Raw genomic sequence first — 20,000 nt, 5'->3', positions numbered from 1 at the left:
TGCCCAACAGAAAATGTCGTTAGTTTTCATTAGAATGATCCACACTGACACTGTAAGATGTACAACTGAAACACGGTAGTTGGCAAATGACGCAATAACGTAACTAACTATAATATAACACTATCATATATAACACTTTTATACACAAAATCCACTCAGATTAGATCAACGAAATGTTGCTAGCTTGCAGAACAATCACTAAGCCTTCTATTCCAACTGTGGTAATGATGTGTTTCTGCGCAGCAGGCTTAAGTATATACGCGACGGTTTTAGTGACTGGATCTAAAAACGCGCGTGGTTCAACTTTTAAGTGGCGTTTTTGACACCTGCGAACGGTGTGTTTACAAATTACACCAGCGGCACCCTTAAATCTACACGTACAGGAAAACCAAATACATTGAACCAAAGATAAAAGGCTGGACTGTTAGTTGGTCTGTGGACGTTTGAACATCTTGCGGGTCTTTGAGGCAAGAAAAGATTAAACATTGCCTTTTTTCAGTCAAGTGCAGATTACAGAGTATTAAAAGGATCTGAATGTCCATTGGTTAGAATAGAAAGCAGGTCTTGTTCTTTGGAACGATATATGATTTGTCAACAAACACGTCGAAAGCGGCATCCTATTTTGGCCCGCAAATGACAGTATCGGCGATGACGGTAACGGAGATGACGGTATCGGAGATGACGGGCGCTCGCATTTTGCCTTACCACAGAGCCAGAAGACACCTGACGACCCTGTTAATGATTTTTTCGTTGGGTGTTCATGCGAGAAAACACCATATCCCATGATGGAACATAAATTATTTCTCATTTGCCAGAAAAAGCCGGTAACGGAGATGACGGTTATGGAAACCCCAAGTCTATTTCCTCTCTTTGTTGCCTCTTGGCTAGACTCAGACGCACTTCAGCTGTAAACAATTAAGACCAGTTCATAAACCAAAAACGTTTGAAGGTTGTTTTGAGGGTATTCCTGTGTAAAAAGTCCCTCAAAATGGGATAAAAAATAAACCCGAAAAAAGTTACTGCATTTGCGTCTATTTTCCCGGACATTTACTTTTAGCCATGGCGAAGACTCACAGGGACTTCCTCATGCACACAAATGACTGCAGCAACAGCACTGACAATTGTGTCACGTAAAATGATAGTGCATGTGATAAGAAAGAGCTTGCTTATATTTTAAAAATAAATTCAAATTCGGAAAAAAGTACGCCCGGACAGTATCGGAGATGACGTTTTTGGTAGTATGTATTGCTCTCAGAACTAGGAGTAACAAGGAATTGACATAAATTAATGTGCAAAAGTTAGCTGACGCTCAGACCATACCAGAGGTAATTAAGTAGATGTGCATCGCCAAGGCACTGCATACCCCAGCGAAAGACAAACTTCTCTCTTACTCTCTCTCTTTCTCTCTCTCAAACACACACACACACACACACACACACACACACACACACACGCCCCCCCCCCCCCCCCCAAGTTACACTGACACGTACACACATACACACTCACTCACTCACTCTCTCACACACACTTCATACACACAAAACACACCCCCATACGCACATATAGACAGACGGACATAAACACCTTTGCAAACAAACACACATACACACACACATACACTTACGCACACGCACAAACACACACCCACCCACTCTCTCTCTTTCTTTCTCTCTTATACAAACAGACACACACACACACTGTGCATGCGCACATACACACACACACACACACACACACACACACACACACACACACATTGACTCACACAAATCTCATACACACAAAACACACACTCATACGCACATAGACCGGCACGGTTGGCCTAGTGGTAAGGCGTCCGCCCCGTGATCGGGAGGTCGTGGGTTCGAACCCCGGCCGGGTCATACCTAAGACTTTAAAATTGGCAATCTAGTGGCTGCTCCGCCTGGCGTCTGGCATTATGGGGTTAGTCGGCTGGGACTGGTTGGTCCGGTGTCAGAATAATGTGACTGGGTGAGACATGAAGCCTGTGCTGCGACTTCTGTCTTGTGTGTGGCGCACGTTATATATGTCAAAGCAGCACCACGGCCCTGAATGATATGGCCCTTCGTGGTCGGCTGGGCGTTAAGCAAACAAACAAACAAATACGCACATAGACAGTCGAACACAAACACCTTTACAAACACCATATACACACTCATACACACACAAACATACACACAAACTCAGACACACACAAACATACACACACACACATTCACACACACACATACACACACACCCACACACTCTCTCTCTTTCTCTCTCTCAAACACACACACACACACACCCACGCACACACACACACACACACACACACACACACACACACACCCCAAGTCACACACACACACATACACACACTCACTCACACGCACTCACTCTCTCACAAAAACTTCATTCACACAAAACACACACCCATACGCACATATGGACAAACGGACATACACACGTTTACAAACAAACACACATACACGCACACACATACACTTATGCCCACACACACACTCACACGAGTACAGACTCATGCACGCGTGCGCGCGCACACACACACACACACACACACACACACACACACACACAGTAACACTAACACATGTGCTCAAAATGAACACAAACACACACACTGCGCGAGAGAGAAAGACTACAGGGAGGCATGACGTCATGATGCAATAATTGACGTCAAAGACTTTTGACCGTGACGTAATCTTCTCACGCGAGCTTTATCCATAGTCTTGAACAACCACACACAAATAGACTTGGAAAGTACAGAATTTCTACCCGTCCAAAGCGGCCTTGGGTGGCGTTTGCTGAAAAAATGGGGGCGACTACTGCACCCACCGTATTTTTGTTAGTATGGTCCCAATTTTTGGTGAACTTCCATCTCCAACTGTAGCACGTAGCCGGGCACAAAGAATCCTTCTTTATCATGTATTATCGGTGTGAACATTTCTCAAGTCGATTACAGTATGTGGGATACCTCCAGCTTCGCTGGGATCAAATTTTAAAGGAAAAGTCCAAGGTTTTTAAATATGCCCAAAAACTTGAAAATCGAATGCCAAATGTTACAAACATCTCTGGAAAAATATTTTAAAAATTGAAAAAAAATTGTTGTTGTTGTAGTTGAAGATTTAGTGTTGCGGGGCTAACCAAGACAAGTCGCCTGGGGTCAAGTAGTGGTCACGTGGTTTTCGGTGCACTGTGACGTCGGTGCACTGTGACGTCACAAGTTATTGTGACGTCACAATTGTTGATTTTACCACTAGTACCAGCTTGATTTTCACACAGAAAAGTCACCACTGTATGCCCGAAAAGAATGCCTCGGTGGAGAGCAGCCGCAAACTGCAACAACTCGTCAATGTCCCCAGGCATTTCATAGCACACTTTCCCTCATAAAACTCTGAGTCTCTTGTGGAAATGGAAGAGATGTGTGCAGCACAAGCGTGCAGATTTCAAAGTGTCGGGCACTTTCTGGACACAGATTTCGCCATTTTTCTGCAGCACAAAAGTTGGCGTTTCATCCCTGAAACAAATGTTTTGACCCCTGGCAGTGTCTTCCCTTCATAAAAGTCCGGAGGGGCAGTATTACGACGAGCCATTGAAACTCCGAGGCGACATACGAACAGCGGATTATCTCACAAGAAGGAATGCGTTGAAGGTCAGAGTACATGCTTTTATTTTCATGCATACGTAAACATTGTTTTGCTGCGCAGCGAATACGAATTGGTGCAGAACAGTGTGTCTGGGTCCAGCTGATATTCGCTGGAGTACAGATGCGCCACAGGCTAGATCTACAGAGTTACAGAACGGTCTGAGTTGAGCTAAGAGAAAGAGTAAAATGTAGTCAGGGTTGTGGACACGTAAGACAATGCGTGTGTCACGTTATCTATTCTATTCAGTCGCAAACTATCCCCTGATATCAATTCATGAAATTGGCAGCGTTTGCTGGAATCATGGTTTAATGCTATTTTTACCAGATCTAAACTTTTGGTGGATGTGCAACCGGTAAGGTAAACAGAGACCTGCATGCTAGAGACAAGAAGATTACGAATTGTGCAGGGAATTAATCTTTCTGCATTGACTGAGAGACGCAAAACCAGTCTAATTGCTACAACATGGATACACATCCAGACGACTTCCAGAGGGTGTCTAAATGTTCAGTGTACTGTATAGATCAGAAGCATACTTTCGAATTGATTTATACTCACACTCATTTTCTCTCTTCTTTTACTTCCAGACCTTTCATCATCACTCACGGCCACTGGTCAGAACAGGTCACTAGACACTGACACCGTGACCATTCCAGATTTCCCGGTTCTCCGTGATCACAACGCAACTGTTGACCAGTCCTGTTCCTACCGTCCAGAATCACCACAGGAGAAAACCAACGTGCCATTCATCGTAAGATTTTTTTTTTTTTTTTTTTTTTTTTTACAATTTTATTCAAATAAATAACAACAATCAACAATATCTCATACAATGAATTAAATACATCTTATCGAGTACAACAAGCTAACTTTTTTTAACGTTTTGTTCTTCGAACACTCACACAAAAATGCTTCTTATCTGTAACTGCCTATTAAAAATACTTTCCAACGGTAAAAACGAATTTGTTTTTTTATATATACTAACGCACATCTTTCCGATTAAGATAATGTGGTTCAATTTATACATAGTTGCCTTTTTCACCATTACAAAATGCATACCAAATAAAACATCACTAACTTTCAAAACAATCTTAATTTCTAAAGTACGAAAAATAAATTCTTCAATAAACTTCCAGAATTTGTATACAACCGGGCATTCAAAAAAGAAGTGTTCAATGAAATCAGTTACATCACAACAGTAATTACATTTATTAGTTTCCGTTACTTTCATTTTACACAGGAGAATGTTGGTCGGATAAATGTTGTGCATAATTTTCCAGTGTAAAACTCTTAATCTAGTCTCTTGTGTTGACTGATGGGCAACTATCCAAGAACGTTCATCAATTTCTACATTAAACTTTCTCTTCCAAAATCCTCCGGAACATGGTACATCTGTTTTCATATTAATAATCTCTTTCCGATATTCTTTGGCACTTAACACATTTTTGCCGTTAAACAGTGGGGTAATACAAACATCATCAGTCATATTTACAACATTTTTCCTCGTGAATAATGACACAGCAGCTTTTACAACATTATATTCAAGAATTCGGTTTGGCGAATATCCAATCAAATCACATATATCTTGATATGATAATATGTCTCCCGAACGTACAATGTCAGTTAATACCAATACAAGTTCAAGTTCAAGTTTATTGGTCCATAACCCATGGGGGCATTTTGAACAATAAATACAATCAATACAATCATGATATATGCTAATATAATAAATAAATAAAAAAAAATATATAAAAAAAAAATTTTTAAAAATAAAAAAAAATAAAAATTATGAAAAACTGTTACAAATTCTATTAGTAAAGTCCAAAATATTCTTTAGCAATTTCTTTTTCTTAGTAGCAAACAACTTTTTAAATTTAAGTGCATTAGGTTTTTTCCAATAGTAAGGTGGTAACAACTCAGCTCTTTCTTCTTTGAAAAAATCACAGACAAATAAATAATGGAATTCATCACCTATGTCATGCGATACACATTTGGTGCAAGTTCTTTCTGACCTCGGGATGTTAAGATAACGTTCTTTCTGTACAGGTAAATTGTTGTTTAATGTTCTAAACTTCATCATTGAAACACATTGCTGATATGGCAGGGTTGTGACGTAGTCTTCACATGCAAAAATATCTTTGAACATTCGATAATTCCAAAACATATTTTTGGTTCCAATTTCTGTAAACCATTTATGGATATACTGGTCATATAGACTTCTTTTTACTTTCTTTTTAAACCATGTGCTTGAGTATTGAATATTTTCTTGAGAAGTCCAAAGGCCAGAGAGACCAATTTCATTTAAGGTTTTTTCAATGAAACATAAGTACTTGGATTCAATCATCTTGTTGATATACAATCTATAAGTAAAGCAATACACAATACTTGAAAATTTATTTTTATGAATAGGACTAATCAGTTTATACCAATAGCAAAGCATTCTACATTTCATATTAACATCTAGTGGATATCTTCCAAGTTCACCAAATATCATAGCATTTGGAGTTGATTTTTTTAGTTTGAAAACAATTTTATAAAAACGCAATTGAAGTTTAGTAGCAAGTTCACAGGAACCAAAACCCCATACTTCACATCCATACAATAAAATTGGAGCAATCATTTTATCGAACAGGTCAACTTGTATGTCCACAGGTAGTGACAATTGTCTACAAGTGCGCAAAAGAACAAACATTGCCCTTGAGGCACGATCATATAGATTCTTCTGTGCGACTGAAAATGTATTATTATAATTAATCTTAAGGCCCAAGTACATTACATCAAACACTACTTCGATTAAATTGCCATTGTACGTAAACAGTGGTTTATTTCTAATTTTACCTCTGGAAAAAACTATAACTTTCGTTTTGTTTACATTAATATTTAGACGCCATTTTAAACAGTATTCGTGCATTTTGTTTAAACATTCTTGCAGGTTTTTTTCCGACTCTGAGCAGATCACAGTATCATCCGCATACAGTAATAAAAACATTTGAAACAAAGCATTTACATCCGTATCATCCATTCCAGCCGCAATAGCCTCTCTTGACATAGATTGTAAACCATTACTGTTTTCCAACAGAAAAGGCTTTAGATCATTTAAAAATAGAGCAAAAAACAACGGTGACAAGTTTTCCCCTTGTCTAACTCCACACAAACTGGGAAAATATCCAGAACACTCACTATTAACTTTAACACAAGATTTGGCATTTTCATACAAATTTCTTACAGTTTTTAAAAACTTCCCATTAACATCAGAACTAACTAATTTCTCCCATAGAAATGCACGGCGAACTTTATCAAACGCTTTTTCATAGTCTACAAATGCACAAAACAGTCGCTTCTTTTTGTTGAGAAAAAAGTTTAATATACAATGCAAAGTAAAAACATGGTCTAGTGTTGAAAAACCTGTGCGGAAACCTGTTTGTTCTTGACCTAATTTGTTATTACTCTCCAAAAAGTTTGATAACCTATCATTTAAAATTGCACTGAAAAGTTTTCCGAAGCAGCTGAGTATAGTAATTCCTCTATAATTTGTGGGGTCAGCTTGAGAGCCTTTATTTTTGTACAATGGAATAATTTCACCTACGGCCCATTGTGTTGGAACCTTTCCTGACTGCAAAACAACATTAAACAACAATACATAAATATCAATCATTCGATCATGTGACGCTTTTAAATATTCATTAATTATTTTATCCTGACCGCATGCCTTATTGTTTTTTAGCTTGTCTATACATTTGATAACTTCCTCCTTTGTAAAAGGCGCATTAAGACATTCATTACTTGCTTCATTTAAATGTTCATTACTATCATCCATATCATTTTCATCACACTCTTGTAGTTTAGTGAAATGTTCGAAAAACTCAGAACAAGTTGGATAGTTAGTTTTGGAATTATTCTTTTTGTTTTTATTTAGAAGATTCCAGTATGCTTTCGGGTCAGTACTTCTTAACTTTCTCAAAGTTTTAACGAACTCATTATGATACGACTTGCATTCCTTTTTTATTGTCTTTTTGTATTCTTTAAAAGCACTCTTTTTTTCATCATCATTGAACACATTTTTAAACCGTCTTGCTTTGTTTTTCGCATGTAAAAATATTTTTCTTTTCTCTTTGCAAATTGCACTAAACCATGGTTGTTGTAGTTTAAATTTCTTTGAACGTGGCTTTTTCATAAATTTTTGTTTTTTAATTACACCGATTTTCTCAGCAGAACAATTTAAAATATCACAAATCTTACTAGTAACACTATCAACGTCATCTGTTGTCGTACTCTCACTTGTAGCTAGCATATTTTGTAATTTAGTTTCAACAGTATAAATATCATCCTCATTCAGATTAACTACAAAAGCTAACTTGGTCCCATTGTTATTGTCCCATTTTGGTTTTGTGTACTTGTTATCCTTTTCTCTACCTTTAGACAGCAAATCTTCATTTTTGTTTTTTTTCACAACTTCTGCTAGGCAATCATTAGCGCGTACTTCATTATGTTTTAATAAATGCAAAACAACAGGACAGTGTACATCAGAATACATTTCACAAAATTCCATCACAGAAAAATGATTAACTTTCGAGAACAGATCTTTTGACAGGATGCAATAATCAACAACGCTCTTATCCTTACATGTGCATTTACCAACCCCTGTATCATCGCCAACTCTACCATTAGCAATAACTAAGCCAGTCATTTTACAAAAATCAATCAATTTAAAACCAAGGTTATTAGTATTATTATCCTGTGAGGCCCGCTCACCTATTAGAGTACCAACCTCATCAGAGTCAAACAAGTCATTATCAACAAAACCTTCTGAATGCTGATCATCTTCATGCACCATTTCACTCAGATGACCAGTGCGGGAATTTAAGTCTCCTAACAGACAAACATAATCATTATCTAACCCAAACTGCATGTACACCTCTTCTAGTTCAGCATAAACATCTTTGTTATGGTAAGGTGACCCTTCAGGGGGAATATATAAAGCACAGAAAAGGGTGTCACGTCCAAGTATTTTCTTATCTAACTTAAAAAATAACGCATTCTCACACATTTCTACATCCAAAAATGTATACCATATTTTCATCTCTTCTTTTATCTTATGTGACAGCTTTTTTTCTTCAAAAATAGTTATATTGTTAGCAAACACTTCCCGTAATAAAACTAATACACCGCCTGATTTTCTGCGAAATGTTCCTCTATTCTTATAGAATGCTATATAACCTGGAATGTTAATCTCATCAATATCATCAAGTTTGCTCTCGCTAAAACAAATAATGTCATATTTGGCAATAAATTTCACAAATTCAGGAAATTTTAGCTTTGAAGTGATTCCACAGACATTAAGCGCTAAGCAGGAGAGTATATCAGGATTATCCTCAATACTAAATTCAGAACCAAAGGAATCTCCAATCTCACTATCAACATTATATACATCTATCTTAACAGTAGATTTGTTACGTACATTCTCAACATCTAACGAGTCAAAATGAGCATCAACATCTGACATTACAACAACATTATCCATTTCATGCGCATTGCCAACATCCAGAGAGTCATGCAGAATATCAACATCAGAAACATTTGCATACACATCAACAACATCAACATCAACAGTATCACCACAGTCTTTCACCACTCTGTCTTCACCTCCCTCTTCACCACCATCATCACCCCAGACATTCACTATATCTTCATCACCACAGTCATTCACACTGTCTTCACCCCTCTCATCACCACCATCACCACCACAGTCATTCACTCTGTCTTCACCCCTCTCATCACCACCATCACCACCACAGTCCTTCACTCTGTTTTCACCCCTCTCATCACCACCATCACCACCACAGTCATTCCCTCTATCTTCACCTCTCTCAACACCACCATCACCACCACAGTCATTCACTCTATCTTCACCTCTTTCATCACCACTATCATTACCACAGTCATTCACTCTGTCTTCACCTCTCTCATCACCACTATCATCACCACATTCATTCCCTCTATCTTCACCTCTCTCAGCACCACCTCTGACTTCACCTCTTTTATCACCATCACCATCATCACAGTCCTTCATCACTCTGTCTTCACCTCCCTCTTCACCATCATCACCATCCTTCACAACTCTGTCTTCACCTCTCTCATCACCACCATCGCCATCACAGTCCTTCACCACTCTGTCTTCACCTCTCTCATCACCACCATCACCATCATAGTCCTTCACCACTCTGTCTTCATCTCCCTCTTCACCATCATCACAGTCCTTCACCACTCTGTCTTCACCTTTCTCATCACCACCATCACCATCACAGTCCTTCGCCACTCTGTCTTCACCTCTCTCTTCACCACCATCACCATCACAGTTCTTCGCCACTCTGTCTTCACCTCTCTCTTCACCACCATCACCATCACAGTCCTTCGCCACTCTGTCTTCACCTCTCTCTTCACCACCATCACCATCACAGTCCTTCACCACTCTGTCTTCACCTATCTCTTCACCATCATCACAGTCCTTCACCACTCTGTCTTCACCTCTCTCTTTACCACCATCACCATCACAGTCCTTCGCCACTCTGTCTTCACCTCTCTCTTCACCACCATCACCATCACAGTCCTTCACCACTCTGCCTTCACCTCTCTCTTCACCACCATTACCATCACAGTCCTTCACCACTCTGTCTTCATCTCTCTCTTCACCACCATCACAATCCTTCACCACTCTGTCTTCACCTCTCTCTTCACCACCATCACAATCCTTCACCACTCTGTCTTCACCTCTCTCTTCACCTCGTCGTATCCAACTTTCAAAAAATAAAACTTTGCCACTATACGTTATGCATGCATTATTCCATAATAAAATCGGCCCGATTGTCCCACGATCGTAGTGGTTATTATCCAGCCAATATTTTAATACTGCTTTCCAAAAGTGTGATTTCACTAGGTCTAACCCTTTAAATCTTGCACTGTTTACATTCGATAAGAAACATTCAAAGTGCTTTCCAAAACGCAAATACATCACCTTTGGAGAGAGACTCCAATTATCATTTTCATTTGATGTAGTCAGTTGTGAAACCCATTGTAATAAAAAAGAAATTTGCATTTGCCTAACATCGATCATTTTTAAACCACCTTTTTCAATTTCAAAACATAAAACGCTTCTTTTCACCTTTTCAAAGGCCTTCCGATTACAATCTCTTTTTCGCCACAAAAATCTGTACAATAAGGTATTGACTTCATTCAAAACACAGTCAGGTAATACAAACGCTTGCATAATATACACAAATTGTGAAATTAAAAACGTTTTCACAATACATATTTTCCCTAAAATGCTCAAATTTCGCTTCTCCCATGCACAAATCAATCGCTTAATATTCCTTATTCTTCCAGTCCAGTTATCTTCTACCAAAGAAGCACTCTTATCATTACAAAAATATACACCCAAAATCTTCAACTTCTTCTTCCAAACAAAATTATAAAATGTTTCATCACAATGTTTCCTACTACCCAACCACATCGCCTCAGACTTTCTCTTATGTATCCTTAAGCCTGAAAAGCTAGAAAAGTCATTCATTATTTCAAGTGCATAATACATATCAATCTCATCCTTTAAAAAAAGGGTGATATCGTCTGCATACAGAGCAATTTTAATAACGGTTGCAATATCAATATTATTCCATAACGAAATTCCTTTAATACGTCTACACTGTCTTATTTTTGATGCCAACAGTTCAATGGCCAGTACAAAGGCCAAACATGAAAACGGGCACCCTTGACGAATCCCGGCTTTCACATCAAAAAAATCCGACAACCATCCACAATACTGCACTGAGCTAACCGTGTCGTTCATTAACACAGTCACCCATTGAACAAATTCTGGCCCAAACCCGAATTTTTGAAAGGCTTTAATAATAAACTCTTTTGAAATACTATCGTACGCTTGAACACAGTCAATTGCGACCAACAGACCAGGTTGATTTAACTCGTGTGACTGTTCGATTACATCATCAATTAACCTTAATATTGTAGATACTTTTCTGCCTTTAATATAACCGACTTGATCTTTCTGAACAATATCACCAATAACGCTTCCTAACCTTTTTGCCAAACACTTGGCTATCAGTTTATAATCGCTGTTTGTAAGGGAGATGGGTCTCCAGTTCTTTAATTCATTTTTGGGCAAGTCCTTTCCCTTGTGTATAAGAGTAATGACAGCTTTGCGCTGCGTGGAAGACAATTTTCCATCGTCAAAACTTGCATTAAAAGACGCAATTAACAATGTTCTGATGCGGGTCCAAAACACTTTCAAAAATTCTGCAGTAATACCATCAACCCCAGGGGCCGACCCAGATTTCATTTGTTTAAGTGCAGCGAGAGCTTCGTTTTCAGTTATTAACCCTTCACACTCATTTCTCTGAAAATCTGAAATCTGTAATGTTGTCACATCAGATAAAAACTGATCCACCTTTTCGTCCATGTTTTCAACGTTTACTTTTTTTCTGTACAAGTCAGCATAGTAATTCTTTTGCGCGTTCAAGATTTCACGCTGGTCAGTTATCACTTCCCCAGATTCACACTGTATACTGTCCATAATCTTCGCATTTGCTCTGGCTTTTTCAAGGTTGAGAAAATACTTTGTGTTCTTTTCTCCCTGTTCTATCCACTTCGCACGGGCGCGTACTTGGGCTGCGCGAGCTTTACACTGCTCAACTAATTCTATTTTTAACTTAAGGTTCTCACGCTCGCATTGCATTCCACAGTTATCTGGGTCATTCGCTAACCTTGCATCCAAATCATTTAATTCAGCATACAACAAAACAATACCGTTTCTTCTTTCAACGCTTTTCTTCTGCGCGTACTGCATTGCATAATCTCTTATTTCACATTTTAAAAGCTCCCATACGGTTTGATTTTCCATCATTCTATTCATACCATCAATGAAATCTTTATCCTGGAGGAGAGAATTATTGAATTTCCAGTAACTCGGGCCTCTGTCAATCTCAGTTAATTTGAGTTGCACAGAACAACCTCTGTGGTCGGAAAAGGGAACAGACAATAAACAACATTCCGTAGTTCTATCAAAAAGTGTTGCACATGTAAATACATAGTCAATTCTCCTAGCAATAAACGGATTCTTCTTTGACCAAGAAAATTCTTTAATACCAGGGTTAAATAATCTCCATACATCAAACAAATCACATGCGATAAACATTTCATTCAGTTGTGACACTGCTCTTTCAGCGTGCCTTTCTCCGCTCACTATGTCTAACTCATTATCAAGAACACAATTAAAATCACCACACAAAATGACGTTACTCAAACGGGAATCTTTAATAATTGACACAACCTTCTGATAAAAAACACATTTGGAGTTTACATCGTTTGGCGCATAAGCATTCAAAATCCACAAATCCTTTCCTTCACAAATTATATTTACCCCTTGGATTCTATCACAATGGGTCTCCATTACTTTATAATCAAAATTACATCCTTTCTTAAACAAAATCATTTGACCACCACTGTGTGATGTTCGTTCGGTATAAATCATATCCCCTCCCCATTCCTTTTTCCACATATCAGCTACCTGTTTCGTGATATACGTTTCCTGCAAACATACTACATCAAATTTTTGTCTTCTTAAAAACTGGAACAGTTGTTTCCGTTTGTTTGGGGATCGAATCCCTCTCACGTTAAGTGAGAACACACTTAAATCGTCAGGCATGATCATCGTCCTAGAGACAGTATCAGTCCGTCACCGTGTTGTCATCAACAAACCACAGTTAAACCTACCCCATGCCAGGTGTGGCGCAGTCACGTGCATCACGGACACCCGTGTCAGCCAGTGTCAACTTGGGGAGCTTTTCTGTCGCATTGTCACTGTCAGGGGAATCCCCTGTTTGTGACCTTAGCCTTTTCACACTCAGCGACCGCGAGCGTGGCTCTAAAATGAGCCTTGTTTGGTTTTTGTCTGGTTTGTTTGTGTTGACTTGTCTGCCGCGGGAAAGGAATCCTTGTTTTTGTGCGTGTTTTTGTTTGGGATTGTTGCACTGTTTTTTCTGTGATGAAACATGAATGGTATCAGCCAGTGAAGCACTCTCTTTCTCTTCCTGGGACTGGGACTGGGGCTCCTCCCGTTCGTCTTCGTCGCTGGCAGTTTCCTCTGTGCCGCAATCGGTCGCCACACCCACATCATCTGACGTGAGAGGGGGATCCCCACCGGGGACGGCATCACAATCGGGGTCGCCTCTCCTGTGGCCAGACTGACCACATTCTCTGCATGCGATGTCGTTACCGCAATCAGACGTCCAGTGCCCCTCCTGGAGGCAGCGTGTGCAGGCCACGGTTCTCCTCACCTTGGGTTGCTCTTTGTGGTACAGACGGGCACTGGCCACACCGATCCGCACCTGTTTGTCGAGGGGTTTGGCGGGGACGTTCATCCAGACGAACCGCCGGCCTGTTAAGAAACGTGTTAACTTGCCGTCTCTGTTCCGGACACGTTCACATGTGATTGCAGATCTGAGAGTTGCCCCCATTCTCACAAGGGCTGTCTCTATATCTTGTACAGCAATAGAGATTGGAATGTCAGAGATCCATAGCTTGGTAGCTGGTGTTTCTTCGCCCTCCTGTCCACGGAGGATAAATGGGTTTTGGTTAAACACCCTGATGGCATGACCACGTAGTGAGATTCCATCGATTACAAGCTTTGCTCTTGCTTCCCGGCTGAGCGGGTACACGCGCCACAGGCCACGTATTTTCTGGGCGCCCAGTATTGTTTCACTACCACTGACTCGCTCGGTCGCCAGACACAACTCAAGAGTGTCATATCTGTCACCACCAGCCTGAGGCAGCTCGTTCCTTTTCACAAAAACGGGTTCGACCGACGCGGTCAGGGCGGCGGCCATTTTGAATACAACTACACCACATAGACTCACTCACTTATCGTAAGATTTTTGTTTTGTTTTGAAAATGAGTGCCTTATTCTAGCTTTGCAAAAAAACCGAGAAAGTGTCTTTGACAGATACCATCCAAATAATACATTATGAAAACAAGTACAAGTTCATTTCTACTCATGTTAATCGTTTATGCTTTCTGTGCTGAGCGACATATGGATTGAATTTCTTTCGTAACTCACCTCCCGTCAACCTGCAAAACTATATCTGTCGAAGTAGTTTCAAATAAAGTTAGTATGCTTCCGAATAAAAAATATAAAAAAGGGTATTTTCTGAAAATTTTAATTATAGACCAAAACAAAACATTCACGAGTATGTTGTTGACCTGATGGTCTTTATGGTAGACAGCAAGAGTTGCATGTTCAAGAAGTTTAAGCAGTACATTTGAAAGAGCAAGGTAATTTAAGGTGGTATAATTTTAATGGTAGGTTCCACTGTAAGGCGACATGGAGGGTATCTTTGACGGACTCATTCAACATTCATACCCATGCACATCACCTCAAACACATAAGCTTTGTTCTTGAGTCAAATTTATTGGCTTCATAAATATTGTGAATTTGTGTCCGTTTGCAGATTGGCTTATCTATGAATTTTTTCGAAAATATCTTGCGATCTACGTACGCATAATGTGACACGTGAAGAAGAACATAAAAAGTTCGTCAAAAGGAATCTAATTTGCATTTCAACCCATTTGCCTTCCTTATTGTTAATTTTTTCTTCATAAAGACTACTTGAAATAAACAAAATGTTTAACCATTTCAAGGCCTCTGAACACGTTTAAAAAAATGCAGGTCTTTGCTCACTACATATCAGATCTGCCAAGGCTCAGTTTACCCAGGAAAAATCATCTGTCGACTTGAACACATACCAATAATCAACAGCCTCACTGCTTCTTGGAGCTGGATTTTGTGTGTGGAATGAATTACACATGTGGCGTTTTAGAATATAATTCATAGAAGATGTACATTCGTGCAGAAAGGCTTTAATTTAATAATTAGGTCTTCGTGATGTTCTCTTAAAATAACTAACATGTGTTCCCTTTACCGGGCCTCTGAACCAGTTTTGTGAATATGCAGGTTAAACTCGTGCTTTTTCTGTGTTATCAGTGTATTTCTCATCCAGGCATGGATGCGTCCTCTTAAGTGGACAGCCCTTCCCGTGTAAACGATTGAGTTCAAAATCTCAAATCTTACCAGGCTTTTACATGGGATATGGCCATCCTTCCGTTTTGAAAAATACCAGAAATGAACACTCTGTATGGGTAATCTCTTTGGGAATGTAGAATTTTATGAATTAATTTCTTTAACGCCACACGTGTAAAACATTCCCTAAAAAAATCCCGGCAGCTCCAAAAACCAGTCAGGATGTTTATTCCTGGTATATGTTCAAGTCAAGAGATTTTTTTTTCTATGTAAAAGTCTTCGCAGATCTGTGTAGTGAGCAATCCTATTTTGAAAAAGGACGTGCCTTTAAGCCTGTATAGACGGTTTGATTGTTGAGATACCTGGTGGCAATGACAACACGGGTGGCGAGAGGAAGTAATGCACAGATGACAACAAACCGACCTGCATTTAAAAAAAAAAGTTAGGAGGCCTTGATAGGGGGAAACATTTTGTTAATTTCCAGAATCTTTATGAAGAAATAATGAACGAGAAGAAAGTCTGGCCTTGAAGTAAATGCAAATTAAACTATGTATACTTTTGACAAACTTTTTCTGTTCTTATTCACATGTTAAAATGTGTGCAGAGATCGTTAGTTACTTCCAAACAACCATGTTTCAGGCAACAAGCAAACGGACAATACTGGACACAGGCTATGCTGACCGGCTCATGGACTGACTACCTGATGCAGGAGTAGACCAACAGTGGAAAAAGTCTGGAACAAAATGTTGCAGAATGTAAACCATGTACCGGACCACGTGACAACCCAGTATCATCTTCAAACCATGCAGGAATCTGTTCAACACAGTCACACGATTTGTAAAAGTATATTTCAGCCTTCTGTAGCTCAGGGAGTTTGAACCCCACTCTTCATCCGTTTGGGAAAGTATTTCTGATTGTTTTGACTGCACAGGTTGGTAATGGTACTCTGATGCTTCTGCCGAGAAACCCCACTCGCTAGCGCACCAGCTGCCTGTTATGGGTAAGCGACGTGCCTGTATTTCCTGCAAAGCAAGACAGAATAAAACAGCAGCTTAGTTTGAGCTTTTAAGACATTCGTACAAGAGAAAACGTGTACGTGTTTGTTTGGAGAGGGTGGATAGAATCATAAGACACGCTGTGTCTATGTGACGTAGAGCAGGTTTTCAAATTCATGCTGAAGCACTGTGTGATCGCTATTTTTTTTGGGCATATATCTTACCTTGATTTCAGATAGACTGGGAACCGAAATGAGGATGTTTACACGAATAAACTATGCTGATATGTATGTGTTTAGAAATAAAGAATAGTTTTAATGATATATGATGGTGTTGTTTTTTTAACCCAATGTGATATTTTCGTATTTGAAAACAAATTGTACACTCTGTTGTCAATTTTACTTTCAGATAAATAAATTTATCATAATGGAAATCATCTGTTTGTGTTGTGTTACTTACCATTTTGATCAATGTTGAGTCGTCCATATTCCTGTGTGTACGCATAGTATGCAGTTTGAAGGTAGTAGATGTCCGAGCAAACATAGGAGGATGTGCTGTTAGGCTGTCTATCTCCTCATCCAGGTTTTCCAGATACATTGTATTTGAATTTCGTTCCCTCTTGGAGTTTCTGCACTGACACCTGATAAGCAAAATACACGTATCACTCTGTGATCATGGCAACATGTATCATCTGTATGCCCCGTTCAAAAATTACCTTGAGATTCTAAGGTATACACAGAAATTGCACTGGATCACAAAAACAACACGAACAGTAGTACATAAAATGTATATATTCAGTTTAAAAATTCATGCAATGAGAGTAAATAACCCGATTTAACCCCAGGTAGATTCAGGGTTTCACTGACTGAATCTCACATGGTTGCTTTTCGGCACACACCACACATTTTTAATGGGACTGTGAGGTTTTGTTAATACAGTAAAATAATATAGTAGCAACGTACTGTCTGTTCGTGACGTTTGAGAATACCGATCTATGCACTAACGCATTGTCTTTTTGTAGTGTAACTGTCCGACATTGCGTACTCCTAAAAATCAATGATCAAAAGTTTGAACTGCTGTAATCGTGTTTCAGCATATGTCTGACAGTGCTTATTTGCTTCCAAAACGGCTTGCGATATCACTAGCCATCAGCGTTTCGCCACTGCTCAGAAAATCTTATGATTTCAGATCTAGTTTGAGATCGGAAATCACGTGTGCTCGTTTAAAAAACTAAATTCATTTATTACTTCCCTTTGACCGTTTCGCAAGAAAAATGTCAGGATCACTATTAGTATTAGCACATGAAAGCAGCCCACCGCCATTTCAAAAAAGTTTCACTGTTTAGTGGTGTCGATGTCATGTAGTGTCTTACTGTCGCAAATAAAAATACCAGGATAATTGCAGTTTTGTCCGCAAGAAACAGACTTTGCGCAATGTTAACTTGCTGTCTACATGTTTTGTTGTGTGACTGAAAAAGTACTCAGAATTCCAAGCGAAAATAAGGATAGTCGCGTGTGAACATCACTGTGGAAACATTTATTCTAAACTGGGCAGTTCAAGGACGAAATCCTTGATTAAAGATAGGAAAATAAACAACACCAGATGCCTGAAATAATAGCATACATCAATGATCTTTACATGCTTACAGATCTGTGGAAGCACATCAACTGATCTGTGAAAAACACACCTGACTTCGATCTAGCATGCAAGAGGTAGCGACTACGGACTAGTAGTGTGTCAACATCACAACAAAGAGAATCACATACCATTTCGTATTGCTGCTTATGCTGGCTCTGTTTCAAGCAGTTCCTTGTGGCCTCGCCAGCATTTTGACGACGAAGAGGCTCAAACGGGCACGCTAAAACCTCAGGCTGGCTGAAAACCGGTCCGTATTCCACTTGTCTTCCTCACTGCTTGAGCCGGCCATGTTTGTTGTTCAAGGCTCGTGACGTAGCACACGTATGTGCACAAGGTCATGAGCCAAGACTGCGCGCGCGATGGAACGATTCAGAACAACCAAAAACGAGTCAAAGTATACTTTTTGGATTTCTGTGTTCATTTTTACACACGCATTTGTGGTTGATGAATTAAGAGGGTCAACATATCAAAAGTGACCCTAAACCTTGGACTTTTCCTTTAACCTTGACATCTTTTTGCATTCGCTGCAGGGCCCCCGGGGCCCTCGGACAAGGACAAAACGAAATGGTCGCTCCTTATTGACAATGAGAGTCAGCGTTTGGCGTTTTCGTATAATACAGTGTTCTAGATGATCGAACGTGTAGCAGAGACCTCACTTTTTTTCTCCAATGTTCCAAATGCATGCGTTGTTTTTTTCTCCCACCAAGACTGAAGATCTTGGCAAACGCGTGATGTAAAAACTAGATTTGATAACGTTAACCGTCTACGTTCCCGTACACGTCCTGAAAAGTGCTGATCTAGATCTTACTAATGTTGTGATTCGGGATATCATAGCAAACATCATGAGGGAACGCGGTAAAATCAAAGCACTAAACGATGGAGTGAAACGAGTAGAAGATTCTCTATTTATTGGATCTTGCAAAACCTTCAAATATAAGCTCCGTGTCCTCGTCTAAAGCGACGATGACAACGCTCATGAGAAGCATCTGGACAACGCGTTCAAGAAACACCCGTCTGTGGGGTTGAAACTCAACAGAGAATTCAGAGTTGAGAAAGAAGGAAATAGAGTTCCTTGGACACTTGATAAGTGCTGATGGGGTGAAACCTGACACATCCAAGGTTGAGGCAATCGTGGACATGCCTGACCCACAAGACATCACTGAGCTGAGGCGCGTGCTCGGGGTGATACACTTTTTGGGCCGATACGTCCCAAACTTGTCTTCAACCCTTCGACCAGTCACATAGCTGCTTGAAAAGGATCAAGAGTGGTCCTGGGGAGACCAGCAGTCAAGAGCGTTCGCCAAAGTCAAAGAACAGCTGTCGCAAGATCCAACACTCGCCTACAGTACTCCTACAAGACCACGATGGCATCAAGAAGCCTGTGGCCAGTGGCCTTCTGCTCACAAACACTGACATCAGCAGAGCGTGGATACGCTCAAATCGAAAAAGAGTGTCTAGCATCGGTCTGGGCCTGCGAGAAATTGGAGAAACTGGTGGGACTTGACTCATTTGATTTAGAGACAGATCACATAGGCTCCAAGCCAGCTAGGCCTACCGTGCACCCCCCTCAGGATCCAGCTTCAGTAGGCTGGACATATTCATTGGGGTCTACTGGACACG

General features: G+C 39.8%; 1 protein-coding gene and 1 long non-coding RNA gene across 2 annotated transcripts in view; both read right to left on the bottom strand.

Annotated features, from left to right (window-relative positions):
• Positions 1–20,000, bottom strand: part of LOC138949991 (protein psiF-like) — a 95,066-nt gene that overhangs the window by 6,800 nt on the left and 68,266 nt on the right. The gene's annotated exons all lie outside the window — the stretch shown is intronic.
• Positions 15,118–18,877, bottom strand: LOC138951026 (uncharacterized). The gene is made up of 3 exons (XR_011450942.1): positions 18,509–18,877; positions 17,202–17,382; positions 15,118–16,769 (listed from the first exon to the last, which is right to left on the bottom strand). It is a non-coding gene; the product is annotated as an uncharacterized lncRNA (long non-coding RNA).

The sequence above is a fragment of the Littorina saxatilis genome, linkage group LG16, assembly GCF_037325665.1.
Source record: "Littorina saxatilis isolate snail1 linkage group LG16, US_GU_Lsax_2.0, whole genome shotgun sequence".
Classification (NCBI taxonomy): domain Eukaryota; kingdom Metazoa; phylum Mollusca; class Gastropoda; order Littorinimorpha; family Littorinidae; genus Littorina; species Littorina saxatilis.
The sequence above is the reverse complement of the archived record's forward strand: the minus strand, read 5'-3'. Positions and strand labels throughout refer to the sequence as shown.